Here is a 6,515-nt window from a genome sequence, read left to right on the forward strand (position 1 = left end):
TTTATTCTGATAGATAACATTTCATCCAGTTGATACTAAGAAGGCCAAACATGTAATTATGCAGAAACTTTTCAGATTTCACAAAAATTCATTCACAAAAGCAATATTAGATATAACGATAATATGACAAATGGAAAACAACTATTGATTGCGACATTTACTGATGCTGAAACTGGAAGATTACTTCCGGAATGGAGATTTCTGAAAATGACATTGTTTGTGTTGATTTCTATTAAAATTGAACTCGACCCACGCGAAAAAAAGAATTAATTTTACAAAACAACTACTGATGTAACGACAATGTAATCAAATTTTAAGTTGTAGTCGCAGTATATCTGTCTACAGAAAATATAAGCGAAAGATAATGTATCTATTCATTAAAATACAAATAAGACTCAAAGTTTATGATAAAAAAAAATTTAGTCGATACTTGATTTTATGCCTTTTTGTAACGAAATTAGCAAAGATTAATACCCAATTAAAAGAAAGCTTTAAAGAATAATAATTAATTAATGACGTCACAGAATTGATGACGCACGAAGCAGTTTTATACTGCTTCATTACGTATTTATCAACTGACATGAGAAATGCAGAAGCGGTGATGTATGGATTAAGAAATTCTTTAAACTTCAGGGCGCAACCGATGACGTATGATACTTTGACTTGAAAAGGCATGAAAATGGCGTCAATGGGTCAACACTGACCATTCACGTGACCGGGGCGATTTATAACCATTAACTGCACACCTGGGGCGACGTCACCGGATATTATTAATGCTAACCTGGTCACATTACTACATAACGTTTTAATACACTCATATTGACCTACTTGTTTCGTGGACAATTCATCAGGGCATCAGTGTATATTTTTATTACAACATCTAAGTACATTTCATTTCAACATCTGTGTACATTTCATTACGACATACGTGTACATTTCATTACGACATCTGTGTAAATTTCATTACGACATCTGTGTACATTTCATTACGACATCCGTGTACATTTCATTACGACATCCGTGTATCTTTTGTTACGGCATCTGTGTACATTTCATTACGATATAAGTGTACATTTCATTTCGATATCCAAGTACATTTCATTACGACATTCGTGTACATTTTATTACGACATCCGTGTACATTTCATTACGACATCTGTGTACATTTCATTATGACATCCGTGTATATTTCATTACGACATCTATGTACATTTCATTACGACATCCGTGTACATTTCATTACGACATCTGTGTACATTTCATTACGACATCCGTGTACATTTCATTTCGATATCCAAGTACATTTCATTACGACATCTGTGTACATTTCATTACGATATCCAAGTACATTTCATTACGACATCCAAGTACATTTCATTACGACATCTATGTACATTTCATTACGACATCCGTGTACATTTCATTACGACATCTGTGTACATTTCATTACGACATCCGTGTACATTTCATTACGACATCTGTGTACATTTCATTACGACATCTATGTACATTTCATTACGACACCCGTGTACATTTCATTACGACATCTGTGTACATTTCATTACGACATCCGTGTACATTTCATTACGACATCTGTGTACATTTCATTACGACATCTATGTACATTTCATTACGACATCTGTGTACAATTCATTACGATATCCAAGTACATTTCATTACGACATCCAAGTACATTTCATTACGACATCTATGTACATTTCATTACGACATCCGTGTACATTTCATTACGACATCTGTGTACATTTCATTACGACATCTATGTACATTTCATTACGACATCTGTGTACATTTCATTACGACATCCGTGTACATTTCATTACGACATCTGTGTACATTTCATTACGACATCTATGTACATTTCATTACGACATCCGTGTACATTTCATTACGACATCTGTGTACATTTCATTACGACATCCGTGTACATTTCATTACGACATCTGTGTACATTTCATTACGACATCTATGTACATTTCATTACGACATCTGTGTACAATTCATTACGATATCCAAGTACATTTCATTACGACATCCAAGTACATTTCATTACGACATCTATGTACATTTCATTACGACATCCGTGTACATTTCATTACGACATCTGTGTACATTTCATTACGACATCCGTGTACATTTCATTACGACATCTGTGTACATTTCATTACGACATCTATGTACATTTCATTACGACATCCGTGTACATTTCATTACGACATCTGTGTACATTTCATTACGACATCTATGTACATTTCATTACGACATCTGTGTACAATTCATTACGACACCTATGTACATTTCATTACGACATCTATGTACATTCATTACGACATCTGTGTACATTTCATTACGACATCCGTGTACATTTTATTACTTTATTTGTGTAGATTTCATAACGTCATCCCTGTAGATTTCATTGCGAGGCAGACTTTAAAACCGATGTCATACTTTAAATTCTACCAGTACATACGGAAGAAAAGTCAGCAGTAAGCATTGTAGAAAGTTATACAATCCGTGACTTACCTCTGAGACTGTTAGTGGCTGGATTATAGGGACTAGCCGTAATCGTGTATTGACTGAATCGTCCGTTTTGTGCTGAAGCACCCATGTGTCCCGGTTGCAGGTTCACATTTCGACTAGCGAGATTATCGTAATAGCAGAAATTGGTTGGAGCACCTGATCGATACCCGGCTGTTACACCGATCAGGATTAACAGTCCAAAACATACAACGTGGGTGTCCATTTTTATGGAGCAATGATTTTGGTGTGTAGTCTACAAATGATTGTTGTTTTGTGAAGGACGTAGCACCACAAGACGCGAAGGACACACGTGCTGTTTTAGGCGCCCAAGGCAAGAGTCATCTAGACCGATGGTCAACAAGCGATGGTCATTTGATGTCAAGCCGCTTATCTCACATCAGGCGGAAAACTAAACCAATCTAGACATATACGTACATGTATGTGTGTCGGATATAAACGACTTTTGTGATAAAATAAGAAAACTGCGTCCCTGATACTAAAACCACAGATGACGTCACTACCAAGATTTAAGCTCCAAAGAGACACATACTGGCTCCTCAACTTATTCATGAAGATGTTTAAATGGTGTTCAGATACAATTTAAATCACCATCACACATTAATTATGTCCTTCATTAGCACATATTTGTTTGTTTGTCTTACACGTTAATGAAAAAGGCCAATGACCCCGGTGATAAAAGGTCATCCTGACGTCAACTTTATAGGTTGTAAAATAAGTACGTGATTTGTTTTGACAATCTAAAATCGGCTATCACTATTTTTGAAGACAATGTAATATGCAACGTTTTATAATACTTATCATTAATATAAAATTATGACGTAATCACGTCTTTTCAATATGTCTCAAATATTTCATAATCTGTTCAATTCTCAATAAGTCCATTTTTGTTAGACAAGACTGATTGACTAAGCAAGATAAAATAACAATTATTGTGGTGAAATGCCATCTTTAAGGACGGAAGGTTTGTATTTTGATGAAACAGTCCAATTTAATGTAAAATATCAGCTCTCGAGCACGAAAATGTAAATTTTCCATATATCATGTTTCGTTGTATATGTATGTATTTTGTAACGAGAATTGATATTTTCAACTTACTACTTTTCAACAAGATATTTAAAAAATCATGTTGCCGATATACATAACATGAACTTGTTGTTTACTGATGATTTTTACAAATTCTTACCTCTGTATGATGACGTTGTTGGATTGTAGGAGTCAACCTGTATACTATATTGACTTAGCTGCGGTTCCGTCTGTGGGGCTATCCCCCTGTGTCCGGGGCGGAGACCAACATTTCTATTCGTCAAATCGTCGTACTGGCAAAAATCAAAAGGTGCCCCGGAACTGAATCCATGCACAGCACCTATTAACGATACTAAACACATGATTACACCCTCCATGTCTATTAACGTGTACTACCAGTACTTTGAAAAATCCGTCACAACAGAATGGAGTCCTCACTATTTATCACGTCAGTTCAATTGTTTTATGTGCTGTATATGACGAATATGCAGATAAGCCAATTTGACAGGTGTGAGTCCGGATCAACGTTGCTTGTCAGTATCTGTTTATTATTGACAAGTGAAGGCCAAACGAGCGTGGTTGACCAATATGACGTCATATTGACGTATCGTAATAAAGATATCTGGTCTAACAATTGTCGATGACAGCGTGTTGTTGGTATTTTGTTTTTATTTCCTCAAAGCTGATGATGAATTACTAATGGTTTTAAACATAGCTTGTACAAGATGTATCTTCATGAATAATTGTTATTACTGAGAAAGACAAGACGGATGGGGTCTGGTGGTGGTGGGCTGGGCGGAGAGGGCGAGGCGAGATGAGGGAGTGTGTGTGTGTGGTGATGGTGATGTGTGTGTGTTTGGTGGTGGTGGTGCGTGTGTGTGTGTGAGTGAGTGTGTGTGTGTGTGGGGTGGGGGTTGGGGGTTGGGGGCTGGGGGTTGGGGGGGGGTACTTAAAAAAGGTAAAGGAAACTAACTTTTACATTTTATATGAATTCAGCTATTGCGGAGGAGGAAAGAGTTTCTCAAGGCACATAACCCCACTGAAATATTTCCATACCACCAACATTAGTAATTCATACAAAACTTGCAAAAGAATCCAGCAAGAACTGTAGAAAAACTACAAGTCGAGTATCATGATTCTGCATTTAGACATTTAGGTTATCAGAAGGTGGCATTTAAAATTTCGACAAATTTCGCCTTTTGCACTAATACATCGGTCAAGGTCATTTCTTTCGCCAAAGTTTGTTGGACTTCATCCCAGGAACCTATATGACCAATTCTAGGCCTTTTGGTTAACATAAATATTCTAACAAATGTAATCCCTGTGAGCTTGAATGTAGGTCAATATAGTTTCTTTACGCATATTGTGTTGGCAATCATCCGAGGAACGTTCTAGAAAAAATGTTATGCTTCTATACCTTTTGTTTATTGAAAAAAAAAGTCATTTGAATGATTACCAAATTTGGTCTTTGTGATCTTGAATATGAGTCAAGGTCATTTGTTTTCGTACACTTTCTTGTGCTTTATACAATAGACCTGAAATAGCCTTCTGTTAAACCTGAGAAAGATTTAAGCAAATCTGACCCCAGTGACCTGAGTATGGGACAAGATTGTATACTTTTCATAAACTGTGTTAGCCTATCCTGGAAAAAAACTTTATTATGATATAATATTAAATCACTTTTTGCGCTTAATGGGAAGAAATCATGTTTAAACGAAAAAAATTATGAACGGACGATAGACATCCCATCTGAGCTTACTTGGCCCCATGGGCCCGTTGAGCTTAAAACCGTAATTTTCGTTGTTATGACATTTCACAAAAATCATCTTGTGAACTGCGTACATGGTACATACCATACAAAGGTAAACAGATAAATATACAATGCATGTTATCAAAACTGGTTATATAAACAAAAGTAAACTTCATTATCCCCCACACTCTTTTAGAGATATGCGAGACCCTTGGGTCATTTACATTTGTGATAAACCATCTTAAGACACTTCTTCATTTTACCATATCTAGAGCTTAAAAGGACGATTTTTATATGACCTGTTTCATGGTATATGTCATATTGCCTACATCCCAATTTAATCTTTATTGTGTGTTATTTGCAGTACCCAAGTAAACTCCTAAGAAGTGTGTTTAAAAAATCCAAAAGTCACCAATGGCCTGCACTATGACGTTTTTATGTCCTTGTCATCGGCGCGAGCCAGAACGCACGCCTTACCCCCAAATCGTGTTCTAAAATCTTTCGTAAATCATTAAATTGGGTCAAATTTTCTTCATTAAAGTCTGATGCATCTTTTAAACTCAAATATGAAGCGAAGTGTTGCAAATATAAAAAAATTTATTGAAGTTTGACTTGGTAAAAAATTGATAATTGTTCATGAACATTTCAACAAATTCAAGTTTTGGAAAACTGTTTGACAATCGTTCAGTTGCTGTTTACTACCTAATATATTTACACTGTTTTGGTCGGATATATGTACTTACAGTACCGAAAATTTCATCAATTCCGTAACCGGTAAATTTGTTCCAAAGACAAATACTCTTGTGATGGCAGAATCATGAAAATATTTAAAATGTTCTTTCTTTTCATAATGGAACAGAAATAAATAGGCGTGGCTATAACTTACATGTGTTAAGACAATTCTTTTTAAGAAATAATATTAATTTATAATTTATCATAATTTCAGATAATGAATGATGCCTTACTTCAGGCGTACAATGGTGATAATTCAAATTTCTGATTTTCTGTCTTTCACTGAGACATTGGTAGTTTAGTTCATAGAAAAAATCTTTAAGTTTGATACTGTTGCAATGGTTTCGGATGTTCCAAATGCACATAATACCCCAAGTAATATATTATTGATGTAACTTGGGTTACACATGCCAGAGATTCTCTTTCCTGTAGTACATAAACAATAGTATAC

This window comes from Ylistrum balloti, unplaced genomic scaffold, assembly GCF_031769215.1.
Source record: "Ylistrum balloti isolate Yb309-2 unplaced genomic scaffold, AGI_CSIRO_Ybal_v1 Utg370186, whole genome shotgun sequence".
Classification (NCBI taxonomy): Eukaryota; Metazoa; Mollusca; class Bivalvia; order Pectinida; family Pectinidae; genus Ylistrum; species Ylistrum balloti.